At 33.4% G+C, this 18679-nt stretch overlaps 1 long non-coding RNA gene across 5 annotated transcripts in view; it reads left to right on the forward strand.

The window, feature by feature from the left end:
* The window catches only part of LOC149771357 (uncharacterized), a 71156-nt gene extending 56032 nt beyond the window's left edge, over positions 1-15124 (forward strand). For 2 of the 5 annotated variants that reach the window (XR_016418317.1, XR_016418318.1), the window contains 5 exons: positions 4382-4487; positions 5216-5360; positions 7366-7631; positions 9233-9323; positions 11326-15124. This is a non-coding gene — a long non-coding RNA (uncharacterized LOC149771357). Of the gene's footprint in view, positions 1-2620; positions 2849-2892; positions 2989-4381; positions 4488-5215; positions 5361-7365; positions 7632-9232; positions 9324-11325 lie in introns of those variants that run through there. The other 3 variants (XR_016418316.1, XR_016418320.1, XR_016418319.1) reach the window with 3 other exon arrangements.
* The last annotated feature ends 3555 nt before the right edge of the window (positions 15125-18679 follow it).

An 18679-nucleotide genomic window follows, 5' to 3' on the forward strand; every position in this document is an offset into this window, starting at 1 on the left:
TAATTGGATAATATCCATATATTTCATTGGCATCACCGCTCCGGTGGCCTATTGGTTACAGCATTCACCTCTGATGCGGGAGGTCGTGGGTTCGATCCCCGACCGAGTCATACCAGAGACTTACAAAAATGGTACGAACAGCTGCCTTACTTGGCATTCAGCATTAAGAGGTTAGTGTTAGGACTGGTCGGCCTGGTGTCAGGATAATGTGACTGGGTGCCCGGCCCTCTCTCACTTCCTTTTTTGGGGCTTAGTCCAACAAGTAGACATGCATTAGGATATTAAAATATCATCATGCATACCATGGGTGTAATGGTTCATCTTTCCAGATCACTACAAATTATTACCTCGGGCTCTGTCAGTGTGGATAATTGAGAAATGTCACCAATTGCTTACAGAGTGTCAGTGGCTCATATCAGGGTTTTTGTGGGTTGTGGTTACACCTGTTATATGTGTGGTAACTCTTGAGCAGATGATTGCCGTTAAAAACAAAAACAATATACATATATACATACATACATATATATATATATATACACATACATGCATGCATACATATATGCAAACATTACATACCTAACTACCAACCACTCCGGTGGCCTAGTGGTTAGAGTGTCCACCTCGGAAGTGAGAGGTCGTGGGTTCGATCCCTAGCCGAGTCATACCAAAGACTTACAAAAATTGTACTAATAGCTGCCTTGCTAGGCGCTCAGCATTAAGAGTTTAGTGTCATGAATGGTCGGCCCGGTGTCAGGATAATGTGTCTGGGTGGGACATCATGCTACATGTCTGCGGCATGATGCCCCAGTCCTAGACATCACTATAAACTGCCACAATGCAGACATCGTAGAGATATAACTGAAAAATTTTTAAAGCTATGTTAAAAATCCAAATCACATCACACACATACATACATACATACATACATGCATACATACATATGTACATGCATGCATGCATACCTACCTACCTGCATAAATACATACATACCTGCATACATACATATATACATGCATAACTAACTACCTAAATGCCTACCTACCTACCTATTATACACACATACAGACAGACAGATGGCCAGACAGACATTCATATATACATTGGAGACTCGGGTATCATAACTCTTTGAGCAAAGTTTTGTATGATACAATATTTGCCAGTAATTTCCTTTGAGTCAATAATTCTTAATGGGTGTTATCCAGCGGGTTGTTACTTCAGCAGTTATATTAGCTGTCATGTATAGCATATCCGACAAATTGTGTTAAAAGCTCCTAAATACATACATATCTACATACAAAGATCCATTCATTAATGCATACATACATGCATATGTACATAAGAACATGCATACATATGTCCATCCATCCATCCATCAATCCATTCATCCATCCATCAATCACATGCACTCATACACATACATAAACACACACTCATACATACATACAGACAGACAGACAAACAGACAGATAGACATACATTGGAAACTTAGGTAACATAGGTCACTGAGCAATATTTTGTATGATGAAAATTTTGCCAGTAACGTCCCTTGAGTCCATAATTCTTACTGGTGCTATCCTGGGTTGTACCTTCAGCAGTTATACTGGCTGTCATATTATAGCCTATCTTTCACTGACAAATTGCATTAAAAGCACACAAACACATACATGCCTACATACTAAGATCCATCTGTACATGCATATATGCATGCATGCACACATGCACTCATGCACACACTAATGCATGCACATACACACATACATACATGCATGCATGCATACATACATACATACATACATACATACATACATATAGTAAAGGAATTAAGTATTATAATCAAAATAAGCTTGCAAATAAATATTTGTTAGCTTGTCCAAGCATCGGGCACCATTTTTGGTCATTTCAAATACCATCATCTGCAAGCTTATGCTTCTTGCAAGCTTGTACAATTTGCAAACTTATGAAAGCACAAGCTTCCACATATTTACAGGCCTAATTTCTAAGAGAATTTTTATTCATTGCACATTATATGTATATAAACTGTGAATAACTTTTAAACAATTTTGCATAGCAAATACGCAAGAAATAATTATATGCTAAATATGACCTCCATTAATCTAATAAAGTGGATTATTTAATTTCGAGCAATTACATTTTGTTATATTTAATATTACCAAATTTATACATTTTGTAATGTAGTATATATCAAAACTTATTAATAATAATAATAATAATAATAATAATAATAAACAACTCTATTATTTACAGATGCAGGATAAGTAAATGATTTTATTTCCTGTCATTATACATTTCCATACAATATCAGTACTCAAATAATGATTTTTTATTTATTTATTTTTTTACCAAAAAGTGGGAAAACCCCAGCCATAGTTGTGTCACTTTCAAATAGGTAAAGATCTAAATCTTGTTGCAATTCCAAATTTTTATTCAGGTCTAAATTTCCGAATTTTGATTTCAGGCCTAAATTTATAATTTAAGAGGAACTGATTACATAAGTGTTTTCAGTCTAAAATATAAACTAACTGGGACCTATTTTTTCAAAATACTGGAGATAACCAAGGTAATCCGATTATTACTTTAGAAACGGAAGCGTACCACTTTATCGCTCCATGTCGTTAGGGAGAGGTAGTAAATACGACCAATACATATTAAACAGCCAGGACAATATACAACATCGCCATTCCGTAAGAAATGTCTGCCTAACAATTAATCGCAACGAAGTGACGGTGTACAAAATTCAGCACAATTTATCAAAATGAAGGCCGATCGATAATGTTCAAAACCATGTGCTTTTGATGAGGGACCGTCTCAAGACACTGTAATCATTATGGTAATGAATCGTCCCAAGTTATACACGTACTCGTATTGTAAACACTCATAACAAATCTATACAACGTTCATATGATGGTGAGACTGGCGTGGCATTACCCAACCATTAGGAGTTGATCCTCAGTTGGAGAATAGGATAGTGTAATATATGTATAATATATGTACATGAAAGATAATAATTTTCCAGTTCCACTGCACTCAGATTTATTAGCATAATGTGGTCATTCATCAATGAAAAAACAGGTGTTCGGGTGTTCGCAAATGACATATAAAGTTAGACGGAAAGGCTGCATTGTTAATAGTCCAGTAATTTAATATATATATATATATATATATATATATATATATATATATATATATATATATATATATATATATATATATATATTGATTTTGTCGTGGGGGGGAGGGGTGTTTTTAAAATTGACTACTGAAAAAAGTACCAAGCTAACTGTTACTAGTTAGAGTGCCAAAATTGAAGTACTTTGGGTAGCATGACTTTCTGTTTGATTTTGCAAAGTTTTAAATGCTTTTCATTTATGACATTTTTAAAACCCATTTAAAATACATTGGTCCAAAATTTTTAAGTCAGTAAATTCCTCCCCCTTAAGTCTGCTACATGTGGATTTGTATTCTTTTTCAACCAGTATTTTTTATGTATTTAAGTAATTTAAGTGAACAAATAAATCACAGTACACTTTATTATGTCTTATTTCCTCATTGCACACACACATTAAACATTAATTACTGACTTTAATTTATAATTTCATTTCATTTAACTATCATGCAGAAATGTTTTAATTATACTGAATATTGTTCTTCAGAAAAGATTTTTAAGTTTAGTGTTATTCAGATATCCTATGACTGAGAAACAGGTTTATTAGTTTCTTGGTAAATTTCTTGCACTGACTATCGAGGTAGCATAGAAATATTGGAAGCTATGATACACGGATATATAAACAAGACGAAGTAACAACACTTCAGTATCTTAACTGAACATGTGAAATCAAGAATGGACCAAAGGTATATTGGTGTCATGTCACTAGATTCATTATTGGTATCAATATTTTTCTATCCAATCTTAAGTTTTGATACAAGAGAAGGTAGAATTGGGGGTGTTTGCACATAAATTATGGCCTGAAAACAGTGGATTCTGGAAATATTTGCTTTTACAAGTAGTCTTCCTACTGGGTATATCTAACATACATCATCTGAAAATTTATTCTTAAAAAAGAAACAATTGGATGAAACCATTTTCTGTTATAACTTGTACCTTTCCTGTCCAGCTGTGGTACTACTGTGACTGAGCGGGGTGAGTCCAGTGGGATTTTAACCCATCTATTTCTCTATGATATATCACACCATCACCTTTTTTCATATTGCATATATATGGGCAATACATTTTTATCCTTTAAAATTTTGCCTTTATTCACAGCCAAAAATCTATACTTATTTTATACACCTTTTTTAAAATATGTATTTGTTGAATATATGTATATAATAAATATTTCCTAACCATATTTTATTTTACCAGGATTATGTAACATCAAAACTACTTGGACAGATGCAGAAAAAAAGCATGGAATAGCAAGGTTGCCTCAGGATATCAAGAAGTTATAATATTCATGTGCATTAAATAGGTAAGCATTCCTAGATGAAATTTACAACAAAATTCATTTATAAATATTTTCCCGATCATAGATTTATTTTTATATTTGCTAATGAGTTCCTTGTATGGATTTATTTGTATGGTATTCTGTAGACTTATTTAAGTCACATTGTCAGTGAAATTTACTCTTTAAAGTTTCTCAGACCTAATCCAACCATTTCACTAATTTCAACCAATTTTTCAATTCTTGTTTTAAAAACACTCATTTGCCATTCATTCAATTTTAAAACAGTTTTTCTTAAATAAATTTCATTAAGCAATTTTTTTTAATAAATAATTTATTGTACTAACAGTAGCAGTCTAAACCACCCTTGTTAACTCAGAGAAATTCTAGGCTTGAAAGCACTTCAGGTTTCACAGTAATTATTAATATTGATAGTAGGGGAAATAACTTCTCCAACAAATTATTTGATTTTATCATGATGTGCAATCATTGACTTGTGCCTTGGTACTTTCTTGTATTATTAATAGCACATAAGTTTTAAAATTTTGAATGTTCCTCTCCAGAATCTTTGTATTGCTGAATTCAATCTGACCTATTCTTTTGGGATCAAAATACTATACCTCTTCACCAATATTGTTGTTACAGAAATTGACTTTCAGATGATAATTCTTTTTAATTATTTGCACAAAAAAGTTATAGTTGTTCTCTGCAAAGTTCATTTGCATAAAGCTTAGTTGTCTATTGATAACTTTCAGGTTGCTGTTAATAAGTGATCAAAGATGCAAAATGTTGTCTCCCTTCCAAAGATGCACAAAGTTATCTCCCTTTCAAACATCACTACAGCTGAAATTGCTCAACTAGTCTCATGAATTGAAGACCTGTAGGCCATCATTACAAGAGGTACATCTTCGTATCAGCCTATTTTATGATCAGACACAAAATCTGAAAGCACATTCAATATTGTGCACTTGGTTCTTTCACCCATGGTATTTTATTGGGAATGTGTAATAGTTATTCAGGTTTTCTTAACTCTGGTAGAGCGAAAACCATGTTTATTGTCAGATGTTACCTTGCTCTGTATGCAGTTACTGTATTTTTGTGGCACAGGACAACGACGTACATGAATGACCAATCTTGGCCAATCATTAATTGTATCCTGATAATATCAGTGAGACAGCATCTGTAATAGTACAGCACGTAATGGCTCTGCATCATTGTAACAGTGCATCAGTGTAAAACAACACTACAGCAGACTCAATTGACTGGGAAGGTCAGTTGGCAGCAGTGGACATTGATGTAAACATTATGGTGATGTACAATAGTTGCAGTCTCGCAGCTGTTTCATAGACGGTTGCCGCTGATTGCCATTTATATGTACGCAGTAGTCCTGATTCAAATAAAGTTTATTAATGCTTTGTGTGGATGTGTAGATATATAAATAGCAATATGATGAATTTTCCAAATTTGAAAATTAATTTTCTGCACAAATATACCAGGTGTTGATAAGCATGTGCTGTGATATTATCATGTGTTGATATGCAAGTGCTATGACATGGACATCCCATCAAATTAGAAAATTAGTTTTCCATTATTTGGAGTTCATTGCATCAAGGGTATTTTCTTTACACTAAAACATTACAAATATCAAAATTGTTCTACATGTATAATAATTTATATCTTCATAATTAAAACAGGTTCACAACTTAGGTGTCCAGAGTGGCCGAGTAATCTAAAGTGCTCACCATTAGAGATCACTGCCATCTCACCTGTCTGTGTGGGTTCAAGTCTCGGGTTCGGCCAATATGGATATGTGAGAAAGCTTGCCAGTAGCTTCTCTTGGGTAGTTGATTCTTTCTGGGGTTTTCCTGGGATCTTCCTCCACCCTTTATACTGGCTGCCTTATATAGCCTATCTTGTGCTGAAAAATGGCGTTAAACCCTATAACAACAACAACAATGAGTTATTTGAAAAGTGAATGATGTATATAGTCGGATAAAAGATTCTGCCAGCTTCATTATTAAAAAAAATATTTTGAACCTTTCAAACTCTAACTTTACTTTTGGTTGCTATGGCAACCAAAGTGAATCTATAATTAGTTGCCATTTTCAGGATGGTTAGTATTGGTTCCTTATAAATGAACTATAAATAAGTAAATAGAATTGTATTTTATATGGAGACCATTTGTGAGTAATAACACTACAGAAATATTGTACCTATGTAGGGACTTGTTTTGAAAGTAATGTTTAAATTATCTAATATAGACCTGAAAGTAATGAACTGAGGATATAAGTGTTATGGAGAAAACAAGTAGCAATACATGTATACATTCTGAAAAAGTATATTTGATGGAAAAGTATAAGGTGTTTTGTCAGACAATACTTTTCCACCCTTTTTCTCATTTGGTTGCTATGGTAGCCAATAATAAAAATTAATTTAACTGATATTTTTAGTGTTTACAATCTGCATGCATATATGCATCACTTTTTACCATTTCACCCCAGTCTGAATATAAATACTAATTTGGAAGCTGTTATGTGGATTGCCTCAAAAGGTGTGTTGTTCTGAAACAATTCTGCATACACAGATGGGGCAGCCAGATGCAAATCACCAATGGTAACAAAATCATGCAAATGCAACACAGCACTATCAGAGTTATTAACCAGAATCTGAATTGTCTGGATTCCAGAACTTTTTTTATCTGTACTATGTATATTTAATTTATATTGTGTACCTGATGTTTACCTGATGTTTGTCATGGTAGAGGGTTGTGCCTACATGACTTTTGTCATGATTGTAAGAAGTAAGCAAGTGTTTACTAAAAATGAAAGCTCAAGACATGAATTTTTTTATGAGTTAGTCAATTTTTTCATTGGACATGAATAAATGTCCAAAATATTCATTATAGTAGAGGAGTCCATCATCATATATGAGTTGACCTGGATGAGTCCATCCTCATATCTGAGTTGCCCTGGAGGAGTCCATCATCATATCTGAGTTGATCTAGAGTAGAGGAGTACATCATCATATATGAGTTGACCTAGAGGAGTCCACCATCATATATGAGTTGACCTGGAGGAGTCTATCATGATATCTGAGTTGACTTGGAGGAGTCCATTAACATATATGAGTTGACTTGGAGGTGCAAGAACCTACATAGGATGATGCTATTGAGTAAGTCCTTTGTACTCATTTTATCCATCTTTACCAAGTCACATCAATATCAAAGTGTAATTATTTTGTACACATTGTATGCATCTTTATCCAGTCACATCAATATCAAGTGTAATTATTTTGTACACAATGTATCCATCTTTATCCAGTTACATCAATATCAGAGTGTAATTATTTTGTACACATTGTATCCATCTTTATCCAGTCAGATCAGTGTCAAAATATAATTGACTTGTACACATTTTATCCATCTTTACCAAGTCACATCAATACCAAAGTGTAATTATTTTGTACACATTTTATCCATCTTTACCCAGTCACATTAGTAGTCAAGTGTAATTATTTTGTACACATTTTATCCATCTTTACCCAGTCACATCAGTATCAAAATTTAATTGACTTGTACACATTTTATCCATCTTTACCAAGTCACATCAATATCAATGTGTAATTATTTTGTAAACATTTTATCCAGCTTTACCCAGAAACATTAGTAGCCAAGTGTAATTATTTTGTACACATTTTTTTCATCTTTACCCAGTCACATCAGTATCAAAGTGTAATTGATTTGCACACATTTTATCCATCTTTACCAAGTCACATCATTATCAAAGTGTAATTAATTTGTACATATTTTGTCCGTCTGTACCTAGTCACATCAATAGTAAAGTGTAATTACGTTGTCCATGTTTAATCTATCATAATTTACAGTCACATCAGTACCAAGGTGTAATTACTTTGTATATGTTTTATTTATCATAATGTACCCAATCACATTGATATCAAAGTGTACTTACTTTGAACATGTTTTATTTATCATACTTGGCTAGTCACATCAATATCAAAGTGTAATTAATACTCGCATTTGGATATCATGACATGGTCTTGATAATGCATTATCATTCTTATGAATCTTTCCATGTCAATACTCAATATGAAAGTCATTGATAAAATGACAGAAATGTCAATGCTCAATATGGAACTCATTGATAAAATGACAGAAATCTCAATGTTCACTATGGAAGATTTAAGATGACAGAAATGTCAAAGCTCACTATGGAAGATGTAAGACGACAGAAATCTCAGTGTTCACTATGGAAGATGTAAGATGGCAGAAATGTCAGTGCTCACTATGGAAGATGCAAGATGGCAGAAATGTCAATGCTCACTATGGAAGATGTAAGATGACAGAAATGTCAGTGCTCACTATGGAAGATGTAAGATGACAGAAATGTCACTGCTCACTATTAAAGATGCAAGATGATAGAAATGTCAGTGCTCAATATGAAAGGTGCAAGGTAGCAGAAATGACAATACTAAAATTATGAAAGTCAAAAAATGACATAAATGTCGACCATGTGGCCAGTTGCCCTTCAACTAATTTAACATTCCAAAGCCATTTCAGACTATCATGGCAAGTTCTCACTATCAACAAACAACCATATAAATAAATGTGAAACTGTTAAAGGTTAAAGGTAGGAATGCTTCTGTACTTAAAATGCATCAAAATATACACTTATACCAATTATTTGAATATCAATAATCCCAAGGAAAAAAGTCCTTGATTAATGTAATGAATTGGTTCTGATTGATATTTTTAGGGAAATAAACATGGATGCTCACAGGGATGCTTGGCTACATAAACATGATACCTACATGTATGCTTGGATACATAAACATGGATACTCACAGGTATGCTCATATACATAAACATGGATACCCACAGGTATGCTTGGAGAAAAACAAACCCTTTAAAACTGGGCAAATTATTTTTCTTTTAAATGCTATGGAAAATATGAAAATGTAATTTAAATGAACACTTTAGTAATATGAATTTAGATATTCCATCACTGGATAACTTGGAAAAACTATAAGTTTTAGGGCCTATATCTAATGAGTAACAATTAAGGTGCTTGAATCAGCCAAACTAGTCCAGGTTCAGATGGTTATACATGTACCACTAAGTTTTTTAATTGTTTTGGAAAGATTCATGTCATTTCATTGTCAGACTTTCTGGTCTTGATCTTTTATTTTACTGTTTAAAATGTTCTGGACTTAGCACCAATATTGATAAAACAAATGTTATCTGGTCCAGATGTAAAGCTGGAAGTGATGATCTGTTTTAGAGCAATCTTAAAATATATCACTGAATTTGTTTCAGGTAGACTACCACAAGAAGAAAAATGAGATTACTTAATTCTTTCTCAGAGTGATGTGGGGTTTTTTTTGCACATGGATCAATTTTGAAATACTTTTTCAGTTGATATACCTGTTGATTGTTTAGATAGTCCCATATGGAACAATTACTATATTAGAGTAGGTGGTAAATTTGTTTTAATAAGAATTGGTTTCAATGTGGAATCAGTAGACTAAATGATTAAATAAAGTGGATGCTTGTGGGCTGTGGTTTAGTATGAAACAGTTTTAGATACATCTTTTTTGAGTTGAAACAAATAGTCTAATATACCAAGTCTTAATGTTGTTGCTAAGAGCAATAACTGAATATAAGACAAACGTTAGAATTAGAAAAATGTAATGATCCTTGCATAAGCTATAGACTACTTTACACTAGCAGACATGAACTGGTTGCAAAATATTTACAAGAAACTGATACAAAATGGGGGAATATTCCTACCTCAAGAGGTAATTGGCAGAGAGACTTGGGTCATGGGAAATTTCTAACTCAAGAATCAAGTGGCACAGAGAATTTGGTCATGGGGAAATTCCTAGAGTCAAGTGACACAGAGAATTTGGTCATGGGGAAATTTGTAGAGTCAAGTGACACAAAGAAGTTGGTCATGGGGAAATTCCTAGAGGCATGTTACACAGAGAACTTGGTTAAATAGAAGATGACATTTGGCAAAAAAATGTTCCCTCTTACAACCAGGTTACAAAGTGTCCATAAATAAGGTTGTTTCAGATAAGTTTATACACAGAGTTATTGCTTCAATTTGTTTTTAAAATTTGGCTTACTAGATAGTGCTGTCTGCCTTTTGTAGGCAGCTTCCTGAATCCATTTTCTGGCAATGTAATATAGTTCTTAGGTTTTGGAAATACGTTGTCTAACTGTTTACTACTAAATGCACTTGTGTACAAAATTCGAATTTATCAAAAGAAAAGGTGCTGCTTGTGATATATTGTAGGCAAGAGGCAGATGTATTCACTTTTATCTTACAAAACATAAAGTATGACATTATATCTTACTAGTTCCATTTTGCTTGGGGAGTACTGTACAAACAAAGTGTAATTGGCTTGGCATCATTTGTGTTAATTGTATGTTGTGTTAGTCTTGTTTGATATATGTATATATAATTTCTGGAGAAAACATCCTGATTTTTAATCAAAGTTTTCTTAAGTTCATTTATTTGTTCTTCAGATAAATACGTTGAGGCCCTTTCAAAACATGCCAGCTTGTTGTGGCATTATCTCATTCATTTTATCATATGTTTTCTGAGACCTTGTTTACTTCAGAGGTAGTACAATTATTTATTGATACAGGGTGATATAGGGCTACTATTGTATCTTTAAATATTTGACTTGGTTCACTTTCCAAAAAATATGTTTCTACTAGGGTCAGTTTTAACTTTGACTACCAACAATAATGTTTAACAACAGATTTATTTGCAGGTTCAGTTGATCCACAGGAGCCTTCTCCCACATGTCCTAATGGTTTCCTTTTTTACTATATTTTCAGAATGTGGAGGAATTTGCAGTAATCACTACCCAGCAACAGACAGTACCATTTATACTGTTAAAGAAATATGTAACTTTTCTCCACTTACAGTGAAACACCCCTTGCGTATTATTAGGTCGCACATGTTTGCCAACATGAAGTCCATTCACAGGATCTCTTGATGCTGAGCTACTGCAAAAACATGTTTAAATGCTTTATTCCCTAGGGTTATGTCCAAATTTTCTTTAACATAAAATGGTACAGTATCACCAGTTACTGTTAGTAATTTTCTATTTACTGGGTTGATTTCTGATGGATTTGACCATTGGTCTACTATGTTTGCTTAAAATAGACATAATTGCCCCTGTGCCATGAACTATTTTCATTTTTTGTTGTTTATTCTTGCCAGTACAGGCTGTTATGTTTTATTATTGGGGACCTACTAGGAAAGACAGAGTCGAGTTTATTTTCCTACACTCATCCCTTTGAAGTTATCCGGGTTTTGCCTTTGACCTTGACTTTTGTTTTCTCTCAAACTACGCTAAAATCTGCTGAATTTTCACAATTTTTGAACTACAGTTTGGGTTTCTGTCTGGAGTTACCTCCACATTTAGGTTTAAAGTCCTTTTTCTGATGGTTAAAACTGCCAGATCTTCCACATATTTTTCATTTCACTAATTCTTTTGGTTTCTTGGACCTGGGGAATTTGTAATTTATTGTTTTGCAGGGTCAATTTCATTTGTTGAACAAGTTGACATTGTTATAGTGTTTTGTTCCAGGTCTTCACACCTGTTACATGCATTCTCTTGAATGGAACCTACTATTCTAGTTCTCTGTATATCAGCTATTCTGTGTGTTTTCAGTTTTACATATAATGGTACAGCATCTGACAAAGTGTATAGCCCTTGATCCCTAAGTCTCAGTATTATGTCAGAGTCATTCATGACCCTTGTTCCCTAAGTCTCAGTATTATGTCAGAGTCATTCATGACCCTTGTTCCCTAAGTCTCAGTATTATGTCAGAGTCATTGATGGTCCTTGTTCCCGAAGCCTTAGTCTTATGTCAGAGTCAGAGTCATTGATGTCACTTGTTCCATTAGTCTCAGTCTTATGTCACAGTTACTGATGACCCTTGTTCCCTAAGCCTCAATTTTATGTCACACAAATCTGCCAGCTCTTACAATTTTGCCGTAAGTCTTACGAAAACTACCCTTGAAATATGGACATACAGCATGCTAGTAAAAGCTACGGAAAAATTATAGTTGCTGAAAAATCAGGATAATTGGTTCATCTGTGTTTTATTTGGATCCTGGTTTCATCTTAGAATTAGTGAAATTAGTCAGGGAACCAGATTAACTTTGCAGCAGCACCCCAGATGCTTTAAACTGCACCTTTTTGTTCATGAGAAGCGTCTGCATGATCAAACTGTTGATTATAGAATTTTTTGGAAATGGCATCCAGAAAGTGATGCATTTTTAAGACGAGAAGGCAAATAAGCTTCTAGAAAAATGTTAATCATCAACACAGAAGAATAAAAATGAGTATTCAGATTCTTGTGAATAAAAGCTGGAATGGACTCGTGGCGAGATATGAGATTGCCGTTGTCATGTGAAATGGAAAAGAATTTCTAAGAATTATGTCAAGTCGAGAGATAGCAACAAGTCATTGAGCTGTATAGAGTTTGGAACTAGAGTTTGTGCAACTGTACTAGTGGTAAATAAAGTCTATGTGTACTCTACAAGTTATTCAATTAAACATAATGTTTATTGTCAATGCATCAAACTTTTAATTACGTTTTCCAGCTTTACAATAGCAGTTATTGATATTTTGTTACACCTTAATGAAAAATGGTCAGTCTTATGGAAAAAATCAACTGCCTTACTGCGATGGACTTGTCAGGTTTGGCAGGTCTGTGTCGCAGTCATCGATGACCCTTGTTCCCCAAGTCTCAGTCTTATGTCAGAGTCACTGATGACCCTTGTTCACTAAGTCTCAGTCTTAATTCAGAGTCAAAGTCACTGATGACCATTGTTCCCCAAGTCTCAGTCTTATGTCAGTCAGAGCCACTGATGACCTTTGTTCCCTAAGTCTCACTCTTATGTCAGAGTCAAAGTCACTGATGACCCTTGTTTCCTAAGTCTCAGTCTTATGTCACAGTCACTGATGACCCTTGTTCCCCAAGTCTCAGTCTTATGCCAGAGTCGGAGTCACTTATGACCCTTGTTCCCTTAAAGTCTCAGTCTTATGTCACAGTCATTGATGGTTCTTGTTCCCCAAGTCTCAGTCTTATGTCAGAACTGCTGAAGGCTTCACTGAACTGAGCTAGTTAAGGAATTGCCTCCCCTTTCTCTCTGTATCTAGGTTTGAACTTTGAGTGAAATATCTCTGGTCTTTGTACAGAAGAAATTGAGTGAAAGGTCTTTGTGTTTTGTTTTAATATGATTGTGAGTGCTTCAAATAGAGTATCATAGTTGGTTCTGTGTTCATACTCAAGTTTTCAATGCAGCAAATAAACCTTAGCATACAAACTGCTAGCTAGGTAAAGTGATTTTGCATGATTACTCAAGTCATTGATTTCTACCTTAATCAAATTTCCTTACTCAAGTTTTGCATGATTACTCAGACTATTGATGTCTACCTTACTCAAGTTTCCTTACTCAAGTTTTGCATGATTATTCAGACCATTGATCTCTACCTTACTCAAGTTTCCTTACTCAAGTTTTGCATGATTACTCAGACTTTGATTTCTACCTTACCCAAGTTTCCTTACTGAAGTTTTGCATGATTATTCAGACCATTGATCTCTACCTTACTCAAGTTTCCTTAAGTTTTGCATGATTATTCAGACCATTGATTTCTACCTTACCCAAGTTTCCTTAAGTTTTGCATGATTACTCAGACTTTGATTTCTATCTTACTCAAGTTTCCTTACTTAAGTTTTGCATGATTACTCAGACCATTGATCTGTACCATGCCTAAGCAGCTTCAGTCTACACCAGACAATCTGCTAGCTAGGTAAAATGCTTTTGCAGGATTATTGAAGTGAGATATTAATCAAGATCTACATTTCCATCAAATAACAGGGTTAATGTTAGTGATGGTGTTTGTTCCACCATTCTTTTGGGTTTTATGCAAGGTTTGCTCATTATTGCTTGAAACTTTACTCTGAGATTCTTTGCACTAAGGATTTAATTTCAGTTTTCTTTGATAAATTGGTTACTTTAAACTTCTTTAATCCTATCCTATATTTCTTGTAAATCTTGGGAAACTTTATTGAATTGTTTACTCTTTTGTTCACTCAGAGACAAAATTGTATCGTTCACATCATATGCAAACTGAATAACGACTACTGTCCAAATTTTCCTTCAGGTCAGACAAGGTAGTAATCATTTCTAAATTTTCATTCTCATTCCTATTCTTGTTCTGATTATCACTGGATGGAAAAGTGCCTTCTAAAGTTTGAACAAGAGAATTACTTTTACTATTCTCACATTTTGCTTCCATCACCAATACCAGGGTAACAAGTAAATATTCAAAACTCAGTAGAACCTTGATATTTCCTTTAAAAAAAATTAAGTATTATGTTTTACGATTCCACATCCAGTACCATTCGTTATGACTGTTAGTCAAGGTTCTTCCAGTCATAAACATTCTGTGTTTGAGTCGTACTGGCTTGAGGTGAAAAGAGGGTAGAAATATGTGAGTGTCATTGGTGCTGATATTTTTGTATAATGAAGTCTAGATATATTTAAGAGATTAAAGAGAAGAATGAAGAAATATATTTTATGATTCTAAAATAAATAAAGAGTGTATTATATTTACCTGTTATTATGTTATTTCTTTCCCTTATTTATATAGTCACAAATTCATTGACATTGATGGTGATTTTCTTTCATTATCATATTGCAAACTTAATATAACAAAGCTTTCACAGATTTTCTAATTGTAAGTATTATGAGAGGATTAAAATAATCTAGGTTAAAAAAATGTATAGCAAATTTATATTTTCTAAATTAAATTTGGTAAATGAGAGATACTGTTTATATCAATAAGGTTCAATCCACTATGTGGAGATTTACACTGCTTATATGAAGAGACTAAAAACTAGACTTTTAGTAGAGCTCCATGATCAGGTCAGAATCTTGGAATCTAAAATTTGGTATAATAGTAAATACTAAAATCCTGTCAAACCAAATGTACAAATTATACAGAAACACACACACACACACACACACACACACACATACATACATACATACCACTCCCTCAATAACTCGCGCCCTGATAACTCACGAACCTGCATATTTTTTAAACCAGAAAATACCCCAAAAATTGATCCCTATTTGTTGAACTTGAAGAAAATTGCGATCAAAATTGGTAATGGAAACTTTGATGTATATATCGTCAAAAACGATAGGACCTGGACATTGTAATCAACACTATGAAATATCAAATTTAAAAATAGGTCATACAGTTTTTTTACATTTTCTTTCCAAATGACATTTCTAGTACACAACAATTAACGATATGTAAGGAAATTTTGATTAATGAAAATGTCTATTATATCGTGTGGAGGCAGTACTTTAATAAATAAATAGAAATTAAATAATGTCTTTATCAATTGAAATTTGTGTTTTCGTTCTATCTTGTAGTTCCTTTTAAGTGTAATCATCAAAATTGCAATGTGTCCTCTTGTAATTAAATGTAAAATGCGTAAATCTACCATAACGGCTATGCCCACAAGTGTTTCTCTGAGAACCTAATTAAGTTCTGACTGTTTTGATAACTGACTTGCAGAAGTATTTCTTGTATTGTTGCACTGAATTAAAATCTGGCCTCCTTTGTATTATCACGTTAATTATGTATGTTGAATCAAATAAAGGAGGTGCAATAAAAGAAAAGTTAAAAGGCACAAAAATCCTACAAACTTAAAATCTAGTGGCCCCAGTCATATGTCAGGTGAACTCACTTCATTTGATCAATTGAACACTTATAAATGTTATTGTGTATGTAACATAAACTACCTTAAATTAACCGACTATTTCATAACTGTAATCAAAGATAACAAATAAGCCAAGCAAAATGAATATTTTGTAAAACAAAGAACTTGATTTCACAGATACAGACCATTGTGGACAAGATAGTTTCAGAGAATTCTTGAATTAGCACTTAGAGATATCCTCAAGGATGATAAGACGTTTCATTGTTACTTCCAATGAAATCACGACATATATATTGTACTAATTGAACAATACAAAAATTGAGTTTCATTGTAGACGATTGTTAAAAAGAAACATTGTTTGGTGGTATATCAACAGTTAGTCTAGTTCCCTGCTATGTGGACTCCCGATTTGGCAGGATGCTATTAAACACCACTACGGGCGCCAGACTCATCAAGGAAACAAAAAGCAGTGATGCATTACACAGATTTTTAGTGTACACGTGATGGTTGTTGAAACCAGTTCGAATAATCTTTCATATGTTGGACATTTTGAAAATAAATGTTATTTAAACAGAATAATGAACAACTTAATTAGAAAAGGTGCATTATTCAAAATTATTATCGATGTGATTGCAAAATGAGTATTCAGTCATTAAACAGCCCAGTTCCCTAGTCCTACAGTGTAAGATATTTTTATTCTAGGGGGTGGTGGGACGCCGTTGTGCATGAGTTATCGAGGGAGAGGTGTACACGTACATGCTATGATGACATCATAAAATAAAAATGCATGATTTAATTCTCCGGAAAATTCATTTATCTGGACATATTAATCACCCCCCAGAATAAAAATAGCACTTAAACAAAAACGTGCTGTGTCTTACATTGTAGGACTACCCAGTTCCCTAATGCTGCTCCACCCCCCACCCACCCCACCCCCCGGTTTTCTTGATGTCAAAGCAATTATTTTTTAATTTTTGGAGGTCCCTAGGTAACTTGGGCCTCACTAATAGAGCGGTCAATGTGTGTTGACCCCATTGTGCACGAGTTACTGAGGAAAAGATGTGTGTGTTTATATATATATATATATATATATATATATATATATATATATATATATATATATATATATATATATTATTTCTTAGAATTGTTGTTCCCAAGTCAGAATTTCTCAGTGACTCAAAATCTGGGCAATAATCTAAACTCTGGGCAAGCCAGAAAACTTGAATTCAAATAAATTATTATAGCTCTGAAAATAAAAATTTCAGATATGATTTTACGTGATTTAAATTTCGCATAGTTGTTCAGTTTTCAAAGAGGTAAAGATATAACTTTTCTTTTGCTACTCCAAAATTTTGATTTACAATTTAAGTGGCCAGCTATAAATTTGTGTATCACTTCTCTTGAATAAATGGTTGTATCATCATGGGTTTTTTAATAAATGGTTGTATCAGCATGGTTTTTTAATAAATGGTTGTATCAGCATGGTTTTTTTAATAAATGGTTGTATCAGCATGGGTTTTTTAATAAATGGTTGTATCAGCATGGGTTTTTTAATAAATGGTTGTATCAACATGGGGTTTTACTAAATGGTTGTATCAGCATGGGGTTTTTAATAAATGGTTGTATCAGCATGGTGTTTTAATAAATGGTTATATCAGCATGGGGTTTGTAATAAATGGTTGTATCAGCATGGGGTTTTTAATAAATAGTTGTATCAGGATGGGGATTTTAATAAATAGTTGTATCAACATGGGATTTTACTAAATGGTTATATCAACATGTGGTTTTATAAATGGTTGTATCAGCATACGGTTTTTAATAAATGATTGTATCAGCATGGGGTTTCTAATAAATGGTTTTATCAGCATGGAGTTCTTAATAAATGGTTGTTTCAGCATGGGGTTTTTAATAAATGATTGTATTAGCATGGGTTTTTTAATAAATGGTTGTATCAGCATGGGTCTTTTAATAAATGGTTGTATCAGCATAGGGGTTTTTAATAAAAGGTTGTATCAGCATTGGGTTTTTATAAATGGTTGTATCAGCATAGGGGTTTTTAATAAATGGTTGAATCAGCATGGGGTTTTTAATAAATAGTTGTATCAGCAAGGGGTTTTTAATAAATGGTTGTATCAGCATGGGGTTTATAATAAATGGTTGTATCAGCATGGGGTTTTTAATAAATGATTGTATCAGCATGGGGATTCTAATAAATAGTTGTATCAGCATGGGGTTTTTAATAAATGATTCTATCAGCATGGGTTTTTTAATAAATAGTTGTATCAGCATGGGGTTTTTAATAAATAATTGTATCAACATGGGATTTTACTAAATGGTTGTATCAACATGGGGTTTTATTAAATGGTAGTATAAGCATAGGGGTTTTAATAAATGGTTGTATCGGCATGGGTTTTTAATGAATGGTTGTATC

This window comes from Sinohyriopsis cumingii, unplaced genomic scaffold (assembly GCF_028554795.1).
Source record: "Sinohyriopsis cumingii isolate HCF-2022 unplaced genomic scaffold, ASM2855479v2 utg001937l, whole genome shotgun sequence".
Classification (NCBI taxonomy): domain Eukaryota; kingdom Metazoa; phylum Mollusca; class Bivalvia; order Unionida; family Unionidae; genus Sinohyriopsis; species Sinohyriopsis cumingii.